The sequence below is a fragment of the Lemur catta genome, chromosome 4, assembly GCF_020740605.2.
Source record: "Lemur catta isolate mLemCat1 chromosome 4, mLemCat1.pri, whole genome shotgun sequence".
NCBI classification, from domain to species: domain Eukaryota; kingdom Metazoa; phylum Chordata; class Mammalia; order Primates; family Lemuridae; genus Lemur; species Lemur catta.
The window spans coordinates 40,819,390-40,831,976 of NC_059131.1; positions in this window are offsets into that span (position 1 = coordinate 40,819,390).

Here is a 12,587-nt window from a genome sequence, read left to right on the forward strand (position 1 = left end):
AGATAATTGAGTTTAGAAAGGGCAAAACTGACAATTTCCACCCACAACATCCTTCCCCGCAAAGCCCCTTGGGGCAGACTTTCCTGTGAAAGCTAGATAGGCCTGGGCTCTCTGCATTAGCTCGTGAGGCAGGTCCGGGCAGGTAAACTTACCTCACTAGCTGCTGAAGGGAAGCTCAGTTAGGGACATAAAGGCCCCAGGGGAAATAAGTCAGTTCCATCCCTGGTGGAAGTACTTATTTTCCCTGGAATTACAGAAAGACCATTTCTCCCTTCTGCCATTCTAGGGTCTTCACCTGCAAGGCAGATAAACGAAAGCTCAGCTGAAGGAATTGAGGGCATTAAGAATCAAAAAAATCCCAGGTTTTGTTTGTTTGCTTGGTTGGTTTTGGTTTTGATTTTTTTTTTTTTTTTTGCTTGGATTTGTTCTTGCCATTCAGTTATTTCAGGGCTGTGGAGAAACAGATTGAAGCAAAGGAAAGGGGACATGAGAACACAGTTCTCAGAATCCCACTAGATAACAAATGGAGAAATAAGTATTATTATTTATCTTACAAGAATGTTCATGCATCTACATAAGAAAACAACAATGTACTTTTTATTAAATAAACATTTTGAGTGCCAACCATGCACCAGGTATGATGCTAGAGGTGAGCAGATAGACACAGTTCTGCCCTCATAGAGCTGACAGTCCAGTTAGAGAAGCAGAGAAATCACCAACAACCACCACCCCCAGTTGCAACAAGTGCTCTGAAGAAATAACTAAAGGGCTAAAATGAGAATAGCTGGAAACACCTCCCTGGGTTAGGGTAGCCCAGAAAGGCCTCTCTAGGTGTGGCGCCAATGCTGTCGTGCTGGAAGCATGTACCCCTGGCATGACATGATGAAATGGCACTCCACCTCTGTGGTCTTCCTCCCAACAAGTAGTAACCCTAGATTAATCATGAGGAAAACAACAGAAAAGCCAAAATCGAGGAGCAGTCTACAAAATATCTGACTAATACTCCTCAAAACTGTCAAGGCCATGAAAAACAAGGAACATCTGAGAAATTGCCTCAGCACAGAGTCATTGAAGGAGACGTGGCAACTAAATGCAACGTGGAAATCTGGATGAGATCCTGCCGCAGAAAAAGGACATTAGTGGAAAACCAGGTGAAATCCAAGTAAATTCTGGAGTTCAGACTAAACGTCCCAGTGTTAACTGGTGAGTTTTGATAGATGTATGTTAGAGACATTAACATTAGGGGCAGCTGGTTGAAAGGTATATGATATTTTCTGTAACACTTTTGGAACTTTTCCATAAATCTAAAATGACTTCAAAATTTCAAAATTTATGTTTAAAAATTTAAATACGAGAACACACGGGCCCTGCAAAGATTGTACCTGCGTGTGTCCTAGTACGTATGGGATCCTGTTCTAGGGGCTGAAGATTCAGAAGTGAACGATCTTCTAGTTACAGATGCTTATTTCATTTAGGGAAAACAAGCCACCATACTCTGCACACAATGCTTGCCAATTTTTAACCAGCCAAAACTTCGATATTTCTTCCTTTCCTTCATCTTCTAAAATACGCTGAATCGTTGGCTCAAATCACTCAAATATTTTGTTTCAATTATATTCCACACAGTAAATTAAAAACTCTTAAACCAAATAAGCATATTATGAAAGAAGGAAGGAAACAGCACTAACTTCATTTTTCGTTTAAAATTACCTGCAGCCAAAAGCAATGCCTAAGTCCCATGTTTCTTAATGTTTTCTATTAAATGCATAAAAGACATAACAGTATGTCTTTTCTTTACTAAAAATCCTGAGTTTGCATTTTCACTCACTTGCAAGTCAGTTAAAGCACAAATGTTGAAAGAAAACTTCCTCTATGCTTTTAAACACACAAATGGACCACTTGCTCAGGGCCTGGGGAATTCTCCCAAATCCTTCACTCATTTCTAATTTAACTCCAGGGACTGAGCGTTTGTCATTGAGTGGAGCATCAACAGCTCACCTTAGATTTCAATTTAGATGAATGTGCTTCTGTCCTGAGAAGTGTCCAGCCCCAGCTTCATCTAATGTTTCTGGCTAATCCTTAACAGGCCCGCAAGTGACTCTAAAGAGAGCAGCACAATCAAACTGTCTGTCCCTCTCTCAGGACAACATCAATAACGTGTCCACTTTGGGCATTTGGAATATAACTGCAAAATTCAGTCAGAGGCCAATAAAATTCTTTATCCACTAGAGAGACAAATAAAGGACTTGTTGCATAAAACTCCTTTGGTTGAGTCCAACATGGTTGTCCCAAATTGGGGAGGGGGAAGTTACAGTATGAAAGGGGTTAACATTAGCCATCCTTCCTTGACTGGGAGGCTTTTCTTGCTACTGAACGTGTAGCCCATTTCCACTGCGCTCGCGAAAAGTAACGCAAACACTAAGTCAACTTAAGCCTTACAACTGTCAAAGAGCAACGACACGCAGCACACAGCAGATGCAAGTGTGGTCCCGGTGAAGAGACCCCTCCAAAGACATGATGACAAACTGTGTCTTCGATATTCCCTCTCTGTCTTACTCTTCCCTCTCCCCAACTACCTCCAACTTTCACTTCTAAAACAGATTACAACCCCACTAGCCATAAGTCAAATCTATTGCTACTGGGGGAAGAAACATGCTGGGATAAGAGAACATTAACATAAGACAAGGCCGAAATAAAAAGTCAATATGTAGACAGTCTACTTATCTGCCACAAATGAGAAAAAACTGTGTTTCTCTCTGCTGGGTAGAGTTCTAATACTCACTTTAAATTCTTTCAACCTGTATTATCTCTGGATCTCTAACGCTCAGAGATTTGTTTTGCTTTTCATTTTGAACAGAAAGAGCATCTATTGGCTGAAATAGTCATCTGTTACTGACATCCCAGTTTTTCCTCTATTATCAGCCCCCAAATACATGTGTATGACTGTGACAAGCAGAAAAGCTCGGCTGTTTGCTCTGCAGCTATCAAAAGGTTTTGGAACCAAGCTGAAGAGGGGCTTTGGGAATGAGGTAAAGCTGTTGATCTCCATGTAGGACTGAATTGGAGGAGAAAGTGCCCTGAAAAGACACGGGCACAACACAAGAACGTTTCCCCATGTACAAGGTGGGTGTTCGAAGTGCCTGTTGTGTTCTGAATCACAGTGTGAATAAAGGTGAAAACAGTGGTCTTCTTAAGTGTTTTCACGGAACAGCCTGTTCCAAGTGGCTCAAATGGCAAAAATGACTGAGAAAATGACATAGGGTACACATTATTAGCTGCCTAAACAATATCTATGCCTCTTTCCTCTTGCTAATGAAGCCTTAATTTTGATTGGGGTGAAAATACATTCCATCCCAGAGAATGAATTTTGACTGATCTAAATCAATCATGACCACCCTGTTGTCCACTTTCCCAGACATTTTTGCATCAAGGGGTGGCCACGTGATCCAATTCTGGTAATGACCTGTCAAAGGATGTCATGTCAGGCAGGGGCCTTCAGGGAAAATTTTATTTTCCTAATAAAAAAAAGAGAAATGACTTGCACTATCCTTTTATTTCCCTTTTCTTTCTGTTTTAAACTCAGATATGATGTCAGCTAGAACATTTTGCTACCCTGAAGAAAAAGACCAAGAGAATCTTAGAGACACCAGCTCTCATATTATTGAGCCACCAACCTAATAATGTCAGTTTGTTTCATGAGGAAAATGAGCCTATAATCAGGGTTTCTGTTGTTCACAGTAGAAATCATTCCTGGATTTAAATATTTGCTTATCTTCTATTGCTTTGATAGAAGAGTACAGAACAGTGAGATTTTTCTTGAGGAACACCAATTCTTAAACCGATATTTATTTGGGATTCATTATTTGGGATTCTCTTTGTAATCCATTTATAATTTAAGATTATTTGGGATTCCCTTTGTAATCCATTATCTGTTCTGCTTTAAAATTCATATTGCTGGCCGGGCGCGGTGGTTCACGCCTGTAATCCTAGCACTCTGGGAGGCCGAGGCAGGTGGATCGCTTGAGGTCAGGAGTTCGAGACCAGCCTGAGCAAGAGCAAGACCCCATCTCTGCTAAAAATAGAAAGAAGTTATCTGGCCAACTAAAAATATATATAGAAAAAATTAGCTGGGCATTGTGGTGCGTGCCTGTAGTCCCAGCTACTCGGGAGGCTGAGGCAGAAGGATCGCTTGAGCCCAGGAGTTTGAGGTTGCTGTGAGCTAGGCTGATGCCACAGCACTCACTCTAGCCCAGGCAACAAAGCTAGACTCTGTCTCAAAAAAAAAAAAAAAAGTTCATATTTCTGTCAGGGCCACAAGAACCTGTCCTGGTGAAGGCCTGACCTGTAAAGAGATGACGTCAGTGTGTCCCCCTCATAGCTCAGAACTGTCTTCATCAAGACAAGAAAATAGAATTGGATTCATCTACCCACCCCCTCTCCCCTTGACCCCCTCCACCCTCAGCAGCCTGCCCTGGCCACACGCAGAGAAATGATTTTCACAGCCAGCTAACACCGTGGTATGGAGGGAGGCTCAGGTACAAAAGGAAAAAGTTACTCTTAGTAAAAACAAAGACTAAAAGAACTGCCAATAAGAAGATGGTATATCTTAAAATCATGCTGTCACAGCAGGAAAGTTTGTGGGCGAGTATTCTTCTACAGAGGGAAGAAAAGTTTGCCTAACAGAATGAAAGGCTAATATATTTTAGCAATTGGCAAAGTCAGGAAAGACAGTCAACCACCCAGGACCCAGGATCATTCATAGGCAAACAATCTGTTCTTCTGGCTATAGACAGTCTTACAGCCACTACAATTACCAACTAGCAAGTGGCCACACAAATTCCATAGCCTGCCTGAAAGACATACCAGAAGAGATAAGTGTGTGCTCTGGAAAACACTGCCAGCATATAGTAGGTGCTCAGTAAATATTAGTTTAAGGAATGAACATTTTCTGACTTTAAAGGGACAAAAAGCCCCTCGCCTCTGCAAAGTGACACTGGCCAATTTCAGCTTATATAGAAAAAACATATGAGCAAGTAGAAATGACAGTTCACACAGACCATGATGAGGTGACCTGGTTTCTGATGGCACCCCCGTAGAGGGCTAACAGGAAGCCCACTTTCTTTGTAAATCCAAGCCTTCTGGACGGAATGACTAACATCTTGCATACTTACGGAACCTTCTTCTGAGATCACCAAACCACTGCCAATAATCTTTAAAGAAGCCTCCTAAGATCTAAACAGACAAAATCATTCATGTTAAAATTAAAAGTCTTTTTAATCATTCCTATACTTCTTAAAAAAGAGAAAGAGATCATGAATTTTCCAAAATTGATGGGTGAGTTTGATGGGTGAGATGACAAGTGAGATGCTGCCACTGAGGAAACTGACAGCAAAAATAGCTAATATTTATTGAGTGACTGGTATGCATTGGCGCTTTACACAGATTAATTCCTCCACTTCTCACAATGACCTCAGTGGCCATTATTATTATTGTTCCACCTTGTACAGCTTAGGACTTAATCAAGGTGAAGTGTTTCCAGAAGTTACACAGCTATTAGGGGTGAGGCTTAGTTTGAACCTAGACAGTCTAATTCCAGAGCCCAAACTACATTCCCTTAAAATTATCCCTGTTTTCCTATAAAATGTGTGGGTGTATCCAGGGTACTTCCCACAGGTTATTATGCGGTTAAGCTCCCTGGCCAGGCAGTGCCACTGGGCTGAGAAGGAACCTCACCTGAGAAGCAGTCTGATGACAGGGCCATTCAGACCCCTGCTTTCTCCTGCAGTATCCCTCCCCGCTCCTCCATCAACTCTCCATACCACCTAATAGTGCCGTCTAAGGGAACATATTCATCTTACCACAGGTGCTTCCCACGGTATTTTTGGATTCTACGGCATTTTTAGATTCATTAGGAGCTCTTCTGCCTGCCTAGGAGAGATCTACATGCAAACAGTGGCTCTCTGTTGTCGGGTTAGTGTACAACCCAGAGAGCAAGTCAATCGTAGCTAAAATTATTTCTTATTTTTCAATTTGTTTGCTTGCTTTTGTCTCTTCCCACTAGAATGTTAAATCCCATGGAGACAAGGATTATTTCTATACTGGCCTAACATAGTACCTGGCACACAATTGTGTGTATATATATATATATGGAAGAATGAATGAATGAATGAATGAACCACAGGGAACAAATAAGTTGTATATATGTCCATCAATTTGGAGTTGCACAGATAATTGAATTTTTTTCTTCATTATCATTATGATTATCATAAAAACATCTTCAGATTATTAAGCACCTATTAAGTGCCAACACTACTGGGCATTTTACATATTATTTCATTTAGTCCTCACAAGCCATATAGCAGACTTTATTATTCACGCCTTACAGATAAGAAAACTGAGGCTTATAGAAATTAAGTTCTTTGCCAAAGGTTTCCAATTGCTCTTGAGACAGGACTTAAATTTCCTTTTTTTCCCCTGTATTATCTTTTTAAAATTTTTTAAATTGACAAATAAAAATTGTATATATTTATGGTGCACAACATGATGTTTTGATATATGTATACATTGTGGAATGACCTAATCAATCTATTTAACATATGTATTGCCTCACATACTTATCATTTTTTTGTGGTAAGAACACTTAAAACCTACTTTTTTTAAAATCAATTTTCAAGTATACAATACATTGTTATTAATTAGAGTGACCATATGTACAGGGCTTAAATTTCTTAATGTGGTTTAAAACTCCAACCTCATCTTCTTTCTTGGCTCAAACGCCAGTCAAATGCCCCATTCTCTATCAGTTAGAAATGTGGTATACAGTGGCATAAACAGAGTTTGCATTTTTCACCCAAGAAGTCTGTAGGTGGGAAATGCAGGGCTGCTACAGTGGCTCCATGATGTAAACAAGGACCCAGTCTCCTTCGTTCTTCCTCTTCCCTATTCGGGTATGTCGTACTGGAACTTCACAGTCACAGAATGGTAGCTGTTCCTATGACCATCCTGTCAGCATCCAAAGCAAGGAAGAGGAGGAAGAGCAAAGATCTGTGCCAGGTTCCTCCTTAATCATCACAACAAAAGCTTTCCCAGAATCCCCCCAGCATCCCATCGTCCAGAACTGTGTCTCGTGGCCATCATTAGCTGCGAGAGAGGTCTCTGTGGTGGAAAGTGGGAAAGAAGGAAACAGATAGAAATAACTTTCAGGTCAGCCAGCCAGCAATATCTGCCGCTCAATCGTCCAGAGCTACTGTCAGATTCACAAAACGGCAATGCTTACTCCTACTTCTAGACCCTTGCACATGTTCTTTCTTCTTCTTTCTTCCTCTTCTTTAATATCTTTCCTGACTCAGACACCTCCCACCAGCAAGAGCGGGTAAGCGCCCTCCCATCAGTTCTCTTAGCCCCTTGGACTCACCCGCCTTTCTTCTGGTCTGCATCCTCCACTGGACCAAACTCTTTGAAGGTGGTGCCATGTAGTCTTCATCATAATATCCCAGGCTTCTGCCATAGTGTCTGGCACAATAAGCCTTTATTGAAAGAATGAAGTGACCAACCAAGGGATCAAACTCAGGTCTTTCCAATTCCAAAGTCCATGCTCTGTTCGCTGCATAACACTGACCACTGAAAATAAAACATTTTTTTAAAAAGCCATAAAAATCCAGCCTCCCCCTCAAAGACACTACAGAATTTTATTGTTATTGTCATCATCATCATTACCACATATCTCACTCGCCCTCTAATAGATGACCCAAAAACATTTAAAATAACCAAAAGCTGGGCAGGAGGACAACAGAACCCAAAAACTAGCCAAACTGAGTGACCAGTTTTCAGTCCCCAAGAAAAACTGAAAGGTGAATATAACTAAGGAAAATATTTCAGAATTCAAGTAGGATGCTCTGGTATATCTAATTGTATCTCTAGCACTGACTGGCGTTTGCTTTTTATCTTTCCATACGTGTTTAGTATTTACAGACCATGGCTCATGTTCTGTGATTTTTTTTTAAATTAACTTCCAAATGAATTGCAATTGCTCAAAGGTAATTGTTCATTCAGATGAAATGTACACCTAACAACCAGAGCTTTCAGTCAAAGAAGGCCCCTCAGAGATGGCTGAGAAAATGTGATGCTCAACCTGTGCAGTGCTGTTGGAAAGAAAGGAAGTTTCTTGCATCTGCTGGCAAGATGCCATTGTTCCACTTGTCCCACTCTGGACCCATGTGAGCAGCAAACTGTCAATACCACAGTTCTGGCCACCACAATGACAAAAATAATTGCCATTACCAGGTACTACAGTCTAAGTTTTGGTTTTGGTTTTGGTTTGTTTTGTTTCGTTTAGACTTACAATGTGGTCACCATAGGCCACTCTTCTTTTTTCTCCCATACTTCCCCTACTCAACACTCAAACCTAGTACATGTTAAATGAGTCATCCACTTGTCTGTTTCAGCATATTTTTAATGAAAAGAAACCTTAACTATTGTGGTAACTTTAAATATGCTCACAAATGCTTTGATATACCTCCTTTGAAAAGATGAAGCCTAATTCCCCTCCCTTTGAATGTGGGCTAAACTTAGTGACTCATTTCTGACCCACAGAATAAAATGAAAAGGATGGTATATAACTGGGAAACTAGATCATAAAAGGCACTGTGATCTCATCTCCTCTCCTCTTCTCCCTCCCTCTCTCTCTTTCTTTCTTTTTCTCAATACTTGCTCTGGGAGAAGGCAGCTGCCATCCTACAAAGACACTCAGGAACCCTAAGGAGACAGCCACATAGCGAGGAACTGATGCCTCGGCCTCAGTGCAAGTCTCAGATGACTACAGTCTCAGATGACTACAGCCTCAGACTACTGACTGCAACCTTCTGAGAGATCTTGAGCCAACCATGTCAGTTGAGCTCGGAATCAGATCTTCTAGCCTCAGTCAAGCCTCAGATGACTACAGCATCAGACTGTGGCAAGCAACCTCATGAGAGACCTTGAGCCAGGACCATCCAATTGAGCTGCTCCCAAATTTCTAATGCACAGATATAATAAATGATATAATAAATGTTTAATATGGTAGGCCACTAAGCTTGGGGATAATTTATTGCCCAAGAATAGATAACTAATTCAGTTACATTAAGGAAATATTTTATACAATTAAGATATCACCAATAGTCTATCATCCTATTATGGTTTCCATCTTTGCGTATTCTCTTCTACATGAAAATCCTTTGTATAAATGTTACTATGATGTAAATACTATTCTGATTTCTGTCATATTCTCATATTTTATTGTAAACATTTCCTTTGTTGCTATAATGTCTTCATAGTTATTAATAACATTTTTAATGGTTGAATAACATTTGAACATATGGGCCAGGCATGGTGGCCCATGCCTATAATCCTAGCACTCTGGGAGGCTGAGGCAGGAGGATCACTTGTGCTCAGGAGTTTGAGACCAGCCTGAGCAAGAGTGAGACCTCGTCTCTACAAAAAACAGAAAAATTAGCTAGTCATCGTGGCACACGCCTATAGTCCCAGCTACTCAGGAGGCTGAGGCAGGAGGATCACTTGAGCCCAGGAGTTTGAAGTTACTATGAGCTAGGCTGACGCCACAGCACTCTACTCAGGGGCAACACAGTGAGACTCTGTCTCAAAAAAAAAAAAAAAAAAAAAAATTTTTTTTGATCATGTGGATATACTGTAAGCTTTAAACCATTTCCAAAATATTGAACATTTTAGTGATTTTCAAGTTTTTTTCTATTAGAGATTTTACTGTAGTAAATATCTTTGAATGTATAGCTTTTTATTTCTCTTGATTTATTTAGTTAGGATAAATTTTCTATATTTGAATTGCTGGGGAAAAAAGAATATGAACATCTTTGTGGCTTTCATTGCATATTTGTCATATTTACTTTTCAAAAAGATGTATCAATTTGTCAGTGGTGAATAAGAGTACCAGCTACACTATAATCAATATTATAATCTTTTAAAGTTGTGTTAAAAGGTACAAAATTGCATCTCAGGGTTGCTTTAATTTGATTTTCTTTGATTCCTAATGAGATTGTATAGGGGTTTTTTTACATGTATTATATAATCACTATTTGTTCCATTTTTGTGAATTATTTCCTCCTGTATTTTATGATTATCCTATTTTTAATGTGTACTTTTCTTATAAATTTGAATGTAAAATTATAGATTAGAAATATTAACCTTTTGTAATCTTTGATTAAAATGTTTTTCCAGCCAGTTATTCATTTATACCAGTTTGCTTTTTTCATTACACAAAAATTCATAATTTTTTACATTCAAATATATCAATATTCTATGTTACTTCTTCCATTCTATTTGTATTACTGCAAAGCTAACAGAGTTAACATTCTTCTTCTGATCTGAAGATTATTTTTCTGAACTGTTCTTCAGCTTATTTTTTTATTAAAAATATTCATAGTAACTTGGTTTTAAAATTCTTACAATATTCTTACCATATTCCTAGGGCTTACTGGTGACCACTGAAGTGTTACCAAAAATAATGGCAAAGAATGACATACCCAAGACCTGAAGTAGACACTATAAATGGAGACTTCTTCCCTTTCTTCTTCATGTGGATAGAGACAAGCGCTTGGGGAGACGGGGCCCCTCCCTAGCCCTACGGGGTGAATCATGATTGGCCCAAGCTAAATAGTTGCTGTTTCTGTGATTGGTTTAGGCTTGGGCTTGTCTCACCATGTTGACCAATGATGTGTAAGGATAAACCTGCTGGGGGTCTCTAGAAATAGTTTCTCTCTGAACAGAAAGAGATTTACAGAAGGAAAGACCCCTCTTCCATCAAATTTACCACCTGCATGTGATGCCCGGGACAGACTGGGAACCTTGCAACCACGAGGGAGCAACTCAGAGAACAAATGCTAAAGATGGCAGAGCAGACAAATGGAAAGACTTGGGTCCCGGATGATGATGTTGAGCAACAGAATTAACCAATTCCAGCATGCCCTACCTAAGAACATGTTCTGTGAGAGAATATGTATTCCTATTGTTAAGCCACGTTCAGATATCTTTTCTGTTATTTTCAGCTGCAAGTGTCTTAAACTTAAAAACCTCTTTGATATTTTTCCCCTTGTTCATTGATTTCTCACACACCATTTAGAAATGATGGCACAGTTCCAATGAAGTGCCTAGTCCCTAAATTGCAAGAGCTAAAAAGCCAGAGCAGATCTGGGAGAGTGTGTTCTGTGAACCTCCTGTTGGCAGGAGTCTAGGTCCTTGTTGGCCCAACAGCCTTGCCAACTCTGTCTTTCTCCCACATTCCAAATGCCTTTGCGCTCAGGGCTCTTTGCCTACTTTCTCAGTTACAAAACACACCTGTTAGAACCCTAAGTACTTGCGGGCTACAACTTTCCCAAGAGGATGAGTTGCAATGAATGACAAACACCTTTTCCAACTGCCATTAAACACAAATCTCTAGACACCCCCTTATCAGCAATAGTACAATGAAAACTGAGCACTCTGTTAACAAGATTCTGTTAGTAAGAGTCCTATAACTGCCATGTTTTACAGATCTTGCCACAGGGGAACAAGGATTGGCCTCTTAACAACTATCTTAGTAAATAACTGCAAATGCATATTTAAACAACTTGAGGCTTAATGAAAAGTTCAAATAAATCATATAGTTGGTCTACAGCAGTGGTTTTCACACTAAGCTCCCTAGAACCTTTGGGTTCTACAGAGATACCTCAAATGAGAGTGGGAGGCACTGAGCAAGCAGAGCTCAGTTCTGGCCCCCTCTTTAAATGAGAAGCTCTGCTTTTATCTGCATTATATGTATTGGTCTTGTACAAAATATTCAACTTGAAGCAGCTTTTTTTTAATGTTTTAAAACAGTAGTTGACACTCTTCATGTTTGGAGGCATCCTGATGTTTGCAGTCAATTAATAAACATTAAAATTTACAGCAAAATGTGCAGCAAAACAATCAGATTATTCAAGGAAAGACAGAGAGACAGAAGATGCTATCTCTATTTTCTTATTTTTACTTTTCTTCTTGTTATTTTTAGTATAATAACTTAATGAGAGATCAACATATACGTGTGTTTTTGTTTCTTTTTTCTTTTTTTTCTTTTAGAGACAGGGTCCAGCTCTGTTCCCAGGCTAGAGTGCAGTGGAGCGATCATAGCTCACTGCAGCCTCAAACTCCTTGGCTCAAGTGATCCTCCCACCTCAGCCTCCAGAGTAGCTGGGACTATACATGTACACCACCACGCCAGCTAATTTATTTTTTTAAATTTTTGTAGAGATAGAATCTTTCCCTGTTATATGTATATTTTTCATATAAGAACTGGAAAAGATGAGATGTTCAGCATTGGATCCTTGCACTGTATCTGGTCTTCTTGATGTATGTTGAGTGGGGGAGGTGGTAAGAAGGAGAAGGCTGGTTCTCATTGTTCCATTTTAAAATAATAACCTGACAGCACAAATTACTGGCATAGCTTTCGCCACATTGGCACACACAGGCTATTTCTATTGATCCCTAAACTTGAAGAGTCCATGACCTCATCTGAAGTATGCTTTTTAATAATTCACTCCATTTTAGGGCCCATTAAAATGTCA